This window comes from Peromyscus eremicus, chromosome 9, assembly GCF_949786415.1.
Source record: "Peromyscus eremicus chromosome 9, PerEre_H2_v1, whole genome shotgun sequence".
In the NCBI taxonomy this organism is placed as follows: Eukaryota; Metazoa; Chordata; class Mammalia; order Rodentia; family Cricetidae; genus Peromyscus; species Peromyscus eremicus.
In genome coordinates this window covers 54,575,894-54,591,982 of record NC_081425.1, presented here as the reverse complement: position 1 = coordinate 54,591,982, position 16,089 = coordinate 54,575,894, and the positions used below count along the sequence as shown (strand labels likewise).

General features: G+C 46.5%; 1 protein-coding gene across 1 annotated transcript in view; it reads left to right on the top strand.

Moving 5' to 3' along the window:
* The window catches only part of Ebf2 (EBF transcription factor 2), a 197,871-nt gene that overhangs the window by 66,589 nt on the left and 115,193 nt on the right, over positions 1-16,089 (top strand). The gene's annotated exons all lie outside the window — the stretch shown is intronic.

Genomic DNA, 16,089 nt, shown 5'->3' with positions numbered 1-16,089 from the left:
GATCCATTCGCTAAAGAATGCTGATCCCTTTATGAATTTTTGATGGTGGAGGAGGAGCGATTGAGACCACTGGGGGACCGTGTGAAATGGAAATGCTTTTTCTTTTTGATCTCTCTCTCTCTCTCTCTCTCTCTCTCTCTCTCTCTCTCTCTCTCTCCCTCTCTCTCTCTCTTTCTCTCCTGCTGTTTTATTTTGTTTGCTTTCTCCGACATTGTTGCTATTCGTCGTCTTCTCTGAATGCAACTGTTTACACTCTTTGCAACAAGGCGCAATCACAGCTCTTTGGAGCAGGAACGCCCCCTTTCTGTGTCTCCCGGAGTTCAGCACAACCATTGGGAACTTTATTCAAGGAAAGAGATGTTCCGGCCAGAAAACAAAAATCCAGACTAAAACAAAGCAACAAACAGAATTCACCCTGGACAAGGAGAGGATGAGGGAGCCTGTCACCCTACCCCCGCCGTTCCCTTTTTGGTGGTCTGAGGGGCAGGACTCCAGGGACCCAGACAGTCAGCATCCGTATTTCACTGCAGAGTCTGACAGCTACAGCGCAGCAAAGCAATACAGCCCTGCTTTTTATTAGCCTGTGTGAGTTCAGTAAGGAAAGAAGTTCTTTTTTCCCTTCTTTTCTTTTCATTTTTCAGAGGTAGAGGTTTTTGCCAAACCATGAGATGATTTAACTACAATTTCCTTCCTGATTTTTTTCCCCCAGGGGTGGGGGGAAAGAGGGAGGAGAAGCCGGTGGGTGTTATTGTTTAATAAGATTTAAACAGGGTGCCTATTTTGTGGCTGGAACAGCTTTCCATGCCCTTTATCTGTACTGGGATTTCAGCTGGGTTTTTATTTTAGTGACATATGGCCCATCCTATAATAAAAAGAGACGAACCATTCAGATTTAATTTGAACGACTAAGGACGTCAGAAGGGCTGTGAGGGGGAGGCTGTACCTGAGCCTTCATTTGTTTCAAAAAAAAAAAAAAAAATCACGGAGAGAAGTTGAGAAGGTGACTTTTGGAATTAGTTTGGTTTGGAGGCATTAAGTCCCAGATCAAGAGGAAGGTCAATTCCAAACTTTGGGATCTCTGCCAGCTTCGCTCGCTCTTTTATTACACTGTTGCCTGTGGGGCCTTTCAGGGGGTCTGCCCTTCAGGGGTGCTGCCTTCCACCTGCTACCCCCTTGAACAAGGGAAATGGGCTTTTAAAAATATTATGCAGCCTGCCCCAGCCGGCTCCCTATCCAATGCCTTGTGGCATGTCACAATGTGACTTGGGGGCAGGGCTTGGGTCTGCAGCTGGCACACAGAGCCTGTCCATCGAGGGGATTGCCTCTCAGCCCCCACATGAGCTGCCTTCTGAGGACACGGCCCACCTGGCTTCCACATCCCCCTGGCAGCTTTCCCAAATCATTTACTCTCTTTCATTCCCCAAACACTGCCAAGAGAGGAAAGATCTTCTGCATCTAGGGGCCATCCAGCAACTTGTGGGTACAGTAGAGGCTTTGCGGGAGCTGTGTTTTACAACGACAGAGCAAGCAGAGAGATTTGTTAACTACGTGGGACTCTCACCAGCGACTTCTATGTGGATCCTGCCTATGGGTGTCCGTTCATGTGCGTGAGACTCCACGCTGGTGCTTGGAAAGCTCGCTGTATACCTCAGGCAGCTTCTTTGCAGCCTGGAGCCTCTGCGTGTTGCAGAAAGGAACCTCCCTTGTGTTGGACCTGTTTGCCCTAAGCATCTAACATGTGTCTTCCCCGTAATCTTTTACAAGCTTTCATTACATGACTGGTGTCCACTGTGCTTTGAATCACTCTCTCTGTGTGTTGCTTCTAATTAACTTGATGACAGCCTTTGATATCATCCATGCTCTGGAGGAAAGGAACTTGGGTTTCCTTTGGCCAGGCCTGTGCCATGGGGGTAAATTCACATCTTATAGTTGTGCTCTGGTTCTGAACTTGCAGCTGGAAGGCACATGTACCTTTTTCACCTGTGTTGGACACCAGGGAAACACCACTCTGCCTTCTTTAGCAGTCATATATGGCTTAGCTTGGTATAGACCATTGCCAGGATGCCCTCCACTCCCACCATGAAACGACAAGAACGGCCATCCAAGCCACTCTCCAAGACAGCTGCCAATAGCATCCTTGATTTACTTGCAGAGTCTTAGAGATTGGCTGCTAACAGCCATCTTGATGAGAAACAGTGCTGTAATTGCTTGGGGAGAAAGGCAGGCATTTAGCAGTCGTAAAAGAAAATCTGCCCACCGCCAAGCCAAATGCTGCTGTTCCCTTTCCATGTGGTTGGCTGTCTGTCCCTTTATTCCAGCCCCCTCTCCGGCAGCCAAGGTGGGTTTGGGCTTCCCTGCTTTCTTCACCTTGTCCACTTCTAATTCAAGGTGTGAGCTCTCCTTTCCTGTTCCTCTTCGGGGAGCGTGTGGCGAAGGGACGGCAGTATTCAGTACATGTTTTTCTGGGCCTTCCAGGGTGACGATCTTGGTGACAGGAGCCTCTTGACGGGTTCTGGGGCTGCCCAGCAGCCTGTGACCACAGTTGATCTGGGGGAGGTTCACGGTGCTTTCTACCTTTTCAGATGACAATGGGGCTGAGGAAAAAGAATGTCAATAAAGCCCAAAGCAAGCCCAAAGCTTAGCTCAAGGGGGCTGTAGGAAACCAGTAATGACCCTTACTTTCTAGTGGGGCAGCATCCTCATTCTGTGTCACAATCCCATTCCTAGTTTACGGCTCTGTTTCTAGAAAAAGGCTTCTTGGACACGCGTCAGCCGGCAGCGTGTTCTGCAGGTAAGGAAGTGAAGTCTGATTCGAAACCCGCCCTGCTCATGCTGGTGGCTGGGAAGGACTGACATCTTGCCTTTACAAGGGTAACAAAGCCCTGAGTGGCCAGGCCCTCACCTCTTTTCTGGCTCTTTCCTCCCTCTGTCCCTCCACTTGTCTTGTCTGTCATGGCCCAGCCATAGCACAGGGCAGGAAACAGGACGAAAGGATTCATGAGCTTGGCTATCAGTCATCACTCATCATGCGTGTAGCATGCACCCCTCTGCATGTGGGGTACCATGTAGGTGAAGCACAAAAATCACAGGCCCCACCTTTTGCTTGTGTTCCATTGAGGAATTAGGTTCAGGCAGGCTGTGATGTCCTGAGCTCTGTCCAGGGCTGGATGGAGATAAGCTATGTGAAAGTACTTGGCCAGGTCCCTGACTCCTGGGGGGCATTCGATGTGGGTTAAAATGATATGGCCCTGAGTCACTGCCCTATACTCAGCCCGCACCTCCCGGAGTTCCAGGCCAGAGAAGGAGGCTGGGGTCTGGGTTAGAAATGCCTCCTTGCTGTATTCCCTAATCAGATCTCAGTCAGATAACAGCTCAGACCTGGGAACATGAGATTTTAATGTGAAATGAATAAGTACCCTGAGACTGAAGCTTGTCACTGTCGCGCATCTGGAATCACTTACAGCTGGGTAAATTCAATGGGAGCTGCAACGCCAGTGAGCAGGGGTTTAAAGGAGGCGCACAGCGCGTTCCTTTTAATGTCTAAACAATCTGATGTTGACAAGCCTTTCACATTAACCCCCAAATGGCAAAGTTTAAACCCTTTATTATTCGATTCAGTTTGGCAAATCATTTAGAGGCTTAAGAGTCCATATTTACACGGGAAAAGCTGTTCTCTCTCTCTCTCTCTCTCTCTCTCTCTCTCTCTCTCTCTCTCTCTCTCTCTCTCTCTCTCTCTCAGCGCCCCCATCCCAACAACACAAGTGCCACTAATATATGCACATTTATGTTTACTTAGAAGGTTTAAAAGACCTTGAACATTGAGGGAGACTCAGCCGAGAGAGAGTAAGTTGATTCTCCAACCCCCGCAGGAAGCCCCTAATCTCTCCAGAATACAAAATGCATGAACCTTCCAGTGCCCGAAAACACTATCAGATTAACAAATAAGTAGAGAAAAGAAATAAGAGGAAATAGTTTCTGAATATTGTTAGTCTTCATTTGAAGTATATTGTCTCTTTGCAGCTAACCCCAGCTTGGTGTCATTTTCCTGAGCTTTTGCCCAGAACGTTATGAGTGATTCTGGAGACGGGGAAAGGTAGTTTGGTTCTACAGGGGACTACAAAACATTATGGAAGTTAGAAAGCCTAACTATTGAGCTGTGCTTAATAACTATCTCTTGGACCTGTTGCCAAATGGGTAAAACCTAAAGCGTCTCCATTAAGGCATGTGTAAGAACATGGAAAAAGGCTGTGAGTGGTTTTTGAGACCTAGATTCAATAATGATTTAATAATTTTAACCACATCCTTTAAAAGTAATGAAAGCATTTTAATTCTTCTTAAAAGGTATGATGCAAGAGCTGAAATTCTAATTTTCATCAGAGGAGAGTTTTAGTGCAATTGGATTCATTAATATTTATGTTGAAGGAGACTCCCAAACTGGGACCGTGATCGCTCCGGCTCACCCCAAAGCAGGGATCCTGTTGGCTGCATCGGGTGTTACTTTGGATGCTCTTGGAGACATTTATAAAGATGAATATGGCAGTGTAATTTTGACCGCAGCTGTTCACCCTTTAGATAAAAATTTCAACTTTCCTTTGGCAGCTGTACAGGATCGGAGCTCAAATTATGAGTCTCTAGCTTTGCTTAAATAGAATTTCAGATTCAGTCCTGATTTTTTCCCCCTATTGATTCTGCTCAGTAAGTATACATATAATGCCAAACTCAGGATACTACTGTCCACTTCTGGTAGATATGAAGATTTTTTTTTGTTTGTTTTCAATGTTGCTTGGGAAATTAAAAAGTCATTTAAGCTAACCTTGCAGTTTAGGATTAGACAGGAAAAAGAGGATCTTAGATTCCCACATGCATAAGGACACTTTGGCTGGAGAGATGGCTCAGAGGCTTAGAGCTCGTATGTGCTGTTCTTGCAAGAGAACCCAAGATTGATTCTCAGCACTCCATTAGGAGACTTATAACTGCCTATAACTCCCGTGCATAGACCTAATACACAGACACACATCATACAATAATTAAATCTAAAAAAATAATACTCCCGATAGCAAACATTTTCAAGCTAGAAGTAAAGCAAAGACTGTGCGTATTTAAATATTTCATTTGACAGCCAGTGTGCAGGGCCGGCATATTAATGAGCTACAGAATGCAGGTATAACTCAACTTATACGAGCGTGGGTGTCTGTTTAACCCTGTCATGTTATTTAATCAAAGGATATTTGCATCTGGCTTTCAGCAAAAAAACTGGCCAGACACTGCTTCCTACAGGCGTACATGCCTGTGGTGTGTTTTCCTGAGGCCACTAATGCCTCACCAGCTACGTACGCTTGGTGGAGAGGGAAGCCAATGCAGATTGCTGTAAAACCTGAAACACGTATCATTTCTTTCGTGTTCCCCTGCAGCCCCAGCTCACAGCCTGGAGGGGAGGATGTGATTCCTATCTCTGCTCTGAGCTCCCGTGCTCATAGCCGCTTCTGAGGGCTGGTTGCAGTTTCATTATTCCATTTCATTTTCTCTGACTGTGTGCGCACGGTGTGGAAGGAAGGCTTCAGAGCAGAACCCGGGACTGTTTGACTCTACAGTCGCGCCCACTGGTGTTCTGTTTGTGCTTTGTGGTTGTCCTGGAAAATAGCAACACCGAAGGTGATGCTGGTTTGAGAAACCGATGTCAGCTTAGTAACCAGAGGGGTGGAGCAGCCGGTAGTTTGATTGTTCTGGATGAACTGTCTGGGCTCTGCTGGGAATACTGGGGCCTTGCCCTCCAACAGCCCTCAAAGTGCTGAGTGTGGAGAATGGGAAGTCTCCCTGGGCCTCAGAATGTACAAATGCCACAGAAATGCAGTTATTGGAAAACTGTGTTTTTCCAGCTATGTAGGAGCAGCGTGTATGTGTATGTGTGTGTGTGATATATGCATATGTGTGTATGCATGTATGTGTGCGCATGTGTGTGTATGTGCATATGTGTGTATGCATGTATGTGTGTGCATGTGTGTGCATGTGCATATGGGTGTATGCATGTATGTGTGTGCATGTGTGTGTATGTGCATATGTGTGTATGCATGTATGTGTGTGCATGTGCATATGTGTGTATGCATGTATGTGTGTGCATGTGTGTGTATGTGCATATGTGTGTGTATGCATGTATGTGTGTGCATGTCTGTGTATGTGCATATGGGTATATGCATGTATGTGTGTGCATATGTGTGTATGTGCATATGTGTGTGTATACATGTATGTGTGTGCATGTGTGCGTATGTGCATATGTGTGTATGCATGTATATGTGTACATGTGTATATGTGTGTATGTGTGGTATGGGAAGCTGAGGGTGAGAAGGTGTGAGGAGAGTGCTGGGCTCATGTTATTTTGCAGCTCGAATCCTACCTTTTGTGCCATAAATAGCTTCATGTATGGTTAGAATCTGAAAAGAGAAAAGATTGAACTGTGTGTGTTACATCACTCAGTTGAGTAACAAAATTCTCATATCCTGTGGTGTGTTTGATCCACACCCCAGTGAAAGTTTAAACTAAGATTTAAAACAAAAACCAAACAAACAAACAAACAAAAAAAAACAACAACAAAAAAAAACAAAAAAACTCAGTTTCTGGCTCAAGGCACTATCTGATATACAAATGCAATTTTCCCAAACAGGTATGTGGGCTGTGGAAAGTTTTCCTTTGAAAGCAAGTGTATTTCTCTAGCAATAGTCCCAGTGAATAGCAAGTACAGGGATGACGCTGGACCTCTGTGCCATCTCTCACAGACTCTTGCTGGGGACAACCAGGCCTAAGGAGGAGGCTCAGATCATCACTGGCAGGACAGGAAGTTGGTGGGAGGAGCTGGCCAGAGCACTGAGCCAGAGTTCCAGGGGTCTGTCTGCTGGCCTGGCTTTCGCCCATCCCATGGGTGACCTGGGACATGTCACACCAGTGACCTCATCTGTGAAAACCAGTTCGTTGGCGTGATCTCACTTGTTCCTTCTACTCAAAATCCTTATTGTGGGGGGCGGGGTGGTAAGAGTTTTCAAATCCTGTATTTCCCTTTGGCATTGCTGAGCAGCTTGGCCCCCACCTTTGGAAATGAGCTGAGAGCCTTCCAAGTGTCTCTAACAGAGTGAAACTGAAAAAAGGATGCTAAGCCAGCATGGTGGCCATGCCTGTAATCCCAGCACTGGGGAGGTGGAGGCAGGAGAATCAGGAGTTCAAGGCCATTCCTCAACTACATAGTGAGTTGGAGCCCAACCTGGCTACATGACACCTTGTCTCACAAAAAAAAAAAAAAAAAAAAAAAAAAAACCCAACAAAAAACCAGGCGAACGAAAATTAATACTAGTCCTAAATGCACCGAACCTACCCACTTCAGGATGGGAGTAAATTCAAAGTTGCCTAAAATCACTTTTTCACTGAAAGGTGGCTGACATTCAGACACTCATAATTTTACAAACATTTGGAAACACCACTATCCCTAAGCCACTTTGGAATGTGCATCCACAACTTTGGTAGAAGGAAGAGTTCTTTCTGGTAAACATGGCAGCAGGAACAGGCTTAAATGGAGCAGAAAGGATGGAAGTAATGTTGAGTGTGGAATAGCAGCCAGGAAGGGCCAAGAAATGTATTTAGCTGCAAGGATAGACTCTCAAGTTAAAATCCCAGATGCGTAGCTTACTGTTTACCTTTTATTTATTTTTTTAAAGTCTGTGGGCATTCTTATTTACCTGAGATCAACTGGCATGGAAAGGCAGCCTGGCTCCCCCATGTTAATAACAAGTGCTCTGCAGACCCCCGCGTGCTCCAGGCCTGGAAACAGCTGCCTCTGGGGTAAGGGCTGAGCTCCCGATCAGGACGCAGGAAGCAAGTGTGGGGCCAACACAGAGTGGAAGGGGCATGGCAAAGCAGAGCTGGAAATGCAAGGCTGCTTGAACAGAATTTAGGAATTTGGGGTGGTGCATACCTTTAATCCCAGCAGTTAGGTAAGTGGATCCCTGTGAGTCCAGCCTGGTCTACATAGGTAGTTTCAGGGCATCCAGAGCTACACGGTAAGACATAAGCAGACAAACACTAGCGCTCACGTCGTGCATTGGAAGCGGTGTCTGCGGCACCGACTTGTTTCTGTGTCAGATACCATGTCCTTGTGTTGGGCTGTCTCGATTCTTACTTTCAGGCGGCCAACAGGCCCTGGGTTTGCCAAGGGTCTTTCACAGGCACTGGACAGGAGAGGTCCATGACCCTTCATTGCTGTCAGTCAAGGAGAGAGAGGCTGTAGCATGAAGGGTCTGGAAGCCCCTTTCCGGGTCAGAACTTTGATTTTAGCAGCTAGGGCCTCCCTTTTGCATTCCTGGGAACCGGCACAGTGTCCATCCATCCACTCGCTGCTGGTGCTCCTCAGCCTTGTCAGCGAAGCCAGCCCTGCCACCCCCTTGCAGAGCTCTAACCTTTTGATTTAACTTTATTTGCCACAGCAGGACTATCACCAGAAAGGGAACAATACGCCCTCGCCATCTGGCCCCGGCAGCCCGAGGCGCCCGGTGGTGCTTCAGCCCGGGGTCCTCCGAGAGGCTGCTGTGAGCCGGGTGAACAGAATCCCACCAGCATACTAGACGGGTGCCTTGTTTTTGTGTTTTTGCAAATCACCCTTTTAAGATCCAGATGCAGGCTGCAGCCGGTGACTCAGAAAACCATAAATAATACAGCAGGCTTTGCTTGAGGAAAAATAGAAAGCACACAAAGGTGTATCTATCGTCATATTTAGGGGTAACGGGCCAGAGATAAAGCACCTCCCTTTTCTCTTTTCCCCATGACCCTTAAGTAAGTGTGACAGGCATTAACCCATCAATATTAGTGGGTGATTTAATATACCAACCAACATTTGCCTGCAATAATTTCTGTTGTAAACGACTCCTTTTGGGCCCTCCTACCAATAATTCAATGCTCATAAATCAGAACCCGGGTGTGTTACTTTACTCATGCCCTGGGTTAGTCTTGAGGTCTCTCTCTTTTTTTTCTTTTTTCCTGGGGAGGGAGGTCTAGAATCCATTCACAATGACCCATGTCCCTTTCTGCTCTCACTGCTCCCTTCCCCTGACACCGTGCCTCTCCGAGGGCCTTTATTCTGGTGACAGGGAGCTCAGCGGCTCTGTTTTCTTCACTTTTCCTGGACACACTGGCAGGAAGTAAACCTGGATTTGGGTGGAGGGGATTCTGTGTGGATGCTGAGGGTGCGTGAGCTCGATCGCTGTGAGGTCCTCTCTGGAAGGCTTTCTTTGAGGTGAGACTTAGAGGAGGCAGTGGTGACAAATCCAAGGTGCGTCGACGGGAGCGAGGATGCAAGCGATACAGGCCTAGGGAACCGATGGCCATGGAAAGTTCCAGATCAGGAAGAGTACAGGCGTCAGCCCAACCCTATCAGGCCTCATTTCTGTGTTTTACATTCCTCTGATCCATGTATCTGCTGACGGAGGCTGGATGGGCATACGTGTGCCACCAAATAATATACCCACTTGAAGAAGGGTGGTTTCTTCAGAGGGAAGGTTTATTAGGAGAGCCTGAGGAGTGGGAGGGGGTTGTCTGGGAGAGACGGAGACCCATCTGGTTTGTTGTGGGTCTTTTTTTTATTAGAAGAGGAAAAAAAAAACCCCACTCTGTGGGTTCATATGTCCAAGGAGAGCTCAATTAAAGTTATTTGCTAGAGCTTAAAATATGCCCACACCTGCTTCCACACCAGGCTTAGAGACCGACAGGCACTCCCAGAAGGCAGAGCAGATGAAGGCTCCTGTCGCAGTGAATGGAGGAGCAGGGGACAGACATGTATGCCTTCTTGGGTACCACTCCAGGACAGGAGACTTGGCAGCAAACCCAGAGGTAGCTTCCTGGTTTATCTGGAGACCACAGCCCATGGAGAGCTCTGCTCAGCTAGCTTTACTGGTTACAAGTCTTCTGGTGTGTGTGTGTGTGTGTGTGTGTGTGTGTGTGTGTGTGCGCGCGTGCGCGCGCGCACACTCACGTGTGCACTTGCGTGTAAGCAGGGGGTGTCACTAGGGCCCTTCTTTTACTAAGCAGGCCAGGAGTCAGAGGAAACAGTGACGGCCCGTTCCCTGTCATTGTATCACCTCTCTGTGTGAGCACTTCCTTGTTGATTCCAGGACTCATAAAATCTGTTCCTAAGGCCTGTTGTAAGAATAATAAATAATAATGGCCAACATTTTCTGTGTATTGGGCCCCAAACTAAGCCTGCTTAACACATCATTCCATGGATGCTTACCACAACTCCAAGAAATAGGTAATGTTGTCATCCCCAGTTTATAGATGAGGAAATTGGTGTCAGAAGAGACGGAATTCCTTGCGTGGTTGCTCAGCAACCCAGCTCCATCTGGTCCCCAAACCTCTGCTTTCAACTACCTCATCTCAAAGGAAACCTGGGGATAAGAGTTCTCGAGTGTAGAGGGAGCATGAACTTGTCATACCCTGGGAGATGCTCTGGCTGAGCAAACACATTGTGACTGGACCACGTTCTTTGCTCTGCTTCTGTCTCAGATGGGAAGTTCTTCCCAGAAACTGGCATGTAGTTCAGTTAATAAAGTATGTGCTTAGTATGCCTGAGAGGACCCTGGTTCAAGTCCCAGCACTGCATAAACCAAGTGTGGTGGCCCGCAACTATAATCTCAGCACTAGTGATTTGGGAGCTGGAGGATCAGGACTTCGAGGCCATCCTTTGATATTTAGGGAATTCAAGACCAATTGGGAATTTAAGATCAGTCTACACGGGACGCTGTCTTCACTCCCACTCAAAACCCCAAAGAACAAATAAAGACAATCTTTTGAGAATAGGTACTCATGTACGTTGTCACTGCATTTCTTGCTAGATGTGAGCGTCTAGGCCTGGAGCAAGGACCACAGCTCCATTCCTTGTTCTTAGAAGCACAAGGAAGCCAGCAGAGGTAGCAGTCTCCATTGTCTCCGTGGTTAGAGCTGGTGCTTGATTGCAGGGTCTCTGTTTCTGCTCTGTGCGTGCCTCATGACCATTTTCTTTCTCTTTCTTTCTTTCTTTCTTTCTTTCTTTCTTTCTTTCTTTCTTTCTTTCTTTCTTTCTTTCTTTCTTTTTTTTTTTTTTTTTCTGAGACAGGGTTTGTCTGTGTAGTTTTGGAGCCTGTCCTGGATCTCGCCCTGTAGACCAGGCTGGCCTCAAACTCACAGAGATCTGCCTGGCTCTGCCTCCCGAGTGCTGGGATTAAAGGCATGCACCATCACCACCCAACCTCATGAACTTTTTTTTTAATGCTCCTTCTAAACTGTACTCCAGAATCAGAGACAGTTTCATACACCAGAGAGCAACCCACAACAGGTGGAGAGGAGTTCACCAGCTTTCCGTAGTGGATGTTCTTACTAGACACTGTCCACATCTTTTGAGATGATCCCTTTCACTCCAAGGGGTGACTTGGGGATATCTGAAGAGAAGAAATCTCTGCTACAGGGGCATCTTGAGACCTAGTGGCAGTTAATCTCCACTTGAAATGTATCTTTTTTTTTGTCTGATTCTTTGAGATTCTTACTATTTTATCTATTTATTTATTCTTAAAGATTTATTTACTTTTATTTTATGTGTATGGGTGTTTTTCCTGCATGTGTGCGTGTGTATTATGTGTGTACAGTGTCTATGGAGACCAGAAGAGGGCAACAGATCCCCCTGGAGTTGGAATTACAGATGATTGAACGTCCATATGGGTGCTAGGAAGTGAACCTAGGAAGTGCAAGATCCGTTAGTGCTCCTAACTACTGAGACATCTCTCAAGTCTCTTTGATTTTTTAAATTTCATTTCTTGTCATTTTAATTTTAAATTTAAAAGCATAGTGGTAATTTTTATTATTTCATGTCTTGTCATTTTCATTTAAATTTAGTAAAACACATATACCTGCTAAGTACATGTTCATGATGTGCAGCCATTGGTACCACCTATTTCTAGAATTTCTTCATCTTGTAAAATAGAATATGGTACCCATTAGGCAATAACTTCTATTAACTTCGGGCAGTCATCTTACATCCTGTGTCTATGAATTTGACTTCTCTAGATGCTTCTTGTAACCAGAGCCATCCAATACTTGTCATTCAAGGCTGGCTTATTCCACTTAGCACAATATTTTTAGGATTCATTCATATAATAGCACATCAAAAAATGCCTACCCTTTTACAGGTTAACTGATGTTCTATTGTATAGTTATATGACACGTTGTTCTTCTGTCAGTCTGTAGACACTTCCATATCTTGGCCATTGTGAATACTGCTCCTATGAATATGGGTGTTCAAATGCAATTTCTTTGGGGAGAGAGCTTCAGAAATGGAGGCTGAACCATGAACCGCTAAGATTAGAGTGTAGCCAGCAAGTGCCCTGGACTTCATTCCGTAGCCCACGAGAGTACAGAAAAACTACCACCTCCAAACTCTGTTTTGTCACCTTTGGAAAGTTTTTGTCCTGATCCTTCCAATTGGGTTGCATACTTGAAGCGCATGCCGAGTGTGTGCACACAGTGTGTGAACCTGCATTGTGTAGACGGTACCGGTAAGTGCTTTACTTGGCTGTGGGCCACCTCATTTTTAGCTTTCTGTGTTTGTTGTTTGGTGGGTGCTGGGGACGGAACACCGAACCTCAGACACGCTAACCCGTGCTCTGCCACTAAGCTGAGGTGCCATCCCTTGTTTAATCTTCAGATGCAGGTACCGAGGATGAGAGAGGTTAAAAAATTTGCCCTCGTTAATAAGTAGAGGGACGTGAACTTGACCTGGTTCCCAGAGCTATCGTCTCAACAGTTGATCTTTGCTGGGTCTCACAGAGACTGTATGAAACCGCATAAAGATCTTAGTCCCTGTCTCTAAGATCAGGAACACCCCGCTCCCCACCCAAGAAGGAACTCTCTTTTCGCCGTGCCTTTGCTTCTGAAGACTTCCAAGCTCTTGCCCTGCCTTCTATCTTTAGCAATGGTGTATTAAACATATATCAGTGTTTCCTTTTCAGCCTCCACCTGATGTCAGCTCACCCTGAGCACCATGCTGTGTGCTCCATCAACTGGAAATTTGAGTTCCCCCGTACGTACACAGACCCATCTGCATTTTTTTTTTTTTTGGCTTTATCACAGAAGAGGAATTTATCCATTAGCTTCCTTCTCATCTACTGTAGCTGCATGCACCGACATTCTCATCCCCCGCCACACTCCACTCTGCCGTTGTTGACAAGGGTTTTAGGAGTTCCACGTATTCAGGGGTGGTGTCTGGGACTCTAGTGACAATCTACGGAGATAGTTCCCTGGCAACTGTGACGGCAAGGTCCCAGGGCTTGCTGCTGTGCAGGTCCACTGGTTTGCTCTGAGGAGTTTCTTCCTCCTGGTCCTCTCCTCTTGTCCACCCAGTATGTTGACTGTCTGGATCGGGGGGGCGGGGGGGGGAAGAAGTGTTTCCGTTACCCGCCTGACTTGCTGTAGGGATGCACCGATCAGCCGAATGTCGAAGAAGTCTGAAGCTATAAGAGGGAGCAGGAGAGACTGTTTTTTTCTCAGGAACTCAGGGAGGAGACAGCCAAGATAGCTCCTCACTGGAATCCTCACCTTGCATATAAAGACAGCCAAGAACCCCTGGCCTCCTACTTACTGGACTAGAACCTTCTTGGAGTCAACATGGCCCTCCCAAACTCCATTTACCTCCTAGAAACACCACCACCAACAAATTGTCTGACTGTGTTGTTTCTCTCCTGTCAGGGAAGCAGACCAGGGTGGTGACATAGCAGAAGTGATTCCCTCAGGTCCCAGAGGGGGTAGGGAGAGCAGGAAGAGAGGTTGCCCCCCTACACCACGTGGCCACACTTTCCTTTTCCTTTCTGCATTTTCCCAGGGTCGGGAGCAGCAGTAGGTGACTCCATAGAATGTATGTGTTCTCAGAACCCTTGCAGCCTCCTCGCTGGGCTTGGAAGAGCATTACTGTCCCTGAGGGCCAGACCTGGAGCCAAAGCCATCCTTTCTTTTGAGATTCAGCCAGCCCCACCAGGAGTGGATTAGACCCTATACCTAAAATGAGATCTGCCCACAGTCTTTTTCTCCTCATCGACTTCTCCCACCTAGCTCTGCTGCAACTCCCCTGTTGACCAGTGAGGGAGGAGACCCTCCTCTACATCCAGCTGTCCCTGAGAGAGGGGAGGGACATACACAGAGCATAGAGGCCACGGTCATTGGTGTAACCAAGGCCGGAAATACCTTCCTCATGCCTTCGAGGTGATTACAGCCTGCTGCCCTGGGCCGATGCATATCATTGTTCACAGGCCTTCTTGGGGGACAGGCAGAGCCTGCACCGAAGTGGACTCTAAGGCCCTAGGATGAGTTTGTAAGTGGGGCAGAGTCCCCCAGAAGGAGCTCTAGTGGTCACGGATGGCCTTTACAGCAGTTGTCATCCTGTGTCTTTGGTTGGAACCTTATGGCTCGATTGAATTTGAAGCCGTAGCTGGTCTCTGGCTGGTGTGGGCTGAGAGTTGATGAAGTCTCATTCTTCCCTAGGTGCACGCTCAAGTTTCTGCCCTTCACTTTTCTCTTTCTATATTATTTCTGGCAACCGAGAGAACAAACAGAACTCTCCGCCTCCAAACTTGTCAGCATTGCCATGCATGGTGGAGCTGAACTTTGCATTGCCCTTGTTAGTGGGCTAGCTGCGATCAAAAGCACAGAGATGCTGCATAGAAGTGATGTGGTATACAGCACGATCTGTCAGGGAGTGCTTTTAATGTTGCTTAGCAAAATATGTTGCACTAAATCTTTATAGACTGAATAAGCATTCCGAGTCCCAACAAAGTGAACCCAAGTAAACATCGCTCTGATGGGAAATAAAATTCCATGTGGTTAGGGGCAGGGCTGTGAGTAATTCTGTGGCAATGGAAGGAACATGAAAACACAGTAAGGTCATTGACTCTGAGAAATGATTTATATCTGTTGTATATATGTATATATGTAAATATCTATGCGTATCCTTTAATACCACATGATTGGCGGTGGGAGAAGAACTGGTGTTTCTCATCTTTAATTATAAATTAATGTGCTGATACCCTAGGTATATAGTCCCATCAATTATTGATGCTGGTCTCGCTATAGGAATTGGGAAGGAAAACAGTGATAAAAGGCAGCATTGCGGAGAGGAGGTGTGAATTTCTATGACATCCCCTGTGTGTGTGTGTGTGTGTGTGTGTGTGTGTGTGTGTGTGACACACACCCACATCTGTGCAGAAAACCCAGTTTGTCTTTACAGCCATTATCTTCTGGTCTGGGGATTTTCCAGGGGGCCCTTGGACTGCAGCCTTGTCCAGAGTGCATGCCTTCAAAATGCGCATGTTAACGTTAAATGATTTTTAATATTCCACATATGGTTTCATGGTTTTGAGTCTCCTCTATGGGAATGAACAGGGCTGTGGTGTGATGAATAGTGGACTGTGTCCAGGACACCCACTTACTTCCCTACATATCAAACATGTGGTGTTCCCATTAGAGGGGCTGGTCTCTGGAGATCGCAGTTGTCCTATCTAATCCAGTCTTGTTTTGGTCCCTCAGCCCCGGATTGAGAAGGATACATTGTTCTCAGACATTTTTCTTTTAATTAAATGCAGTAGATATGTCACGTCCATGAAATAGTCCAGGTCTGTTTGCACATCTGTGGCCGTGTTCTCCTCCTCGGCTCCCATTTGGTTTCTTGGAAAGAAAACCGAACTTAAATGTATTCTTGGATTAATTGATTGGTTGTGTGCAATTGGCCTGGACAGTTTAGATATGATCTTAGTATTTTCATTTCTATTTGCAGCAGAATATTCTCTGTCACAGCGCTTCACAGGCACTCCTGGAACCTTCACGACCCAGTTCCAACAATTTGTTTGAACATAGCATCTCATTCAAGTTGGTTCATCTAAGTTCACACACGCCCCCATTCGTGCACGGGGTGGGGAGGGTTGAGGAGACTGTTCAGGTGTAGGGACGTGGCCGTGTGTGTTTTAAGTTTTAATTTGCTAGGCTAATTTGCTCATTAATCCTATGGATACAAAGTACTGTGAGGAACCTTCTACGCTGGGC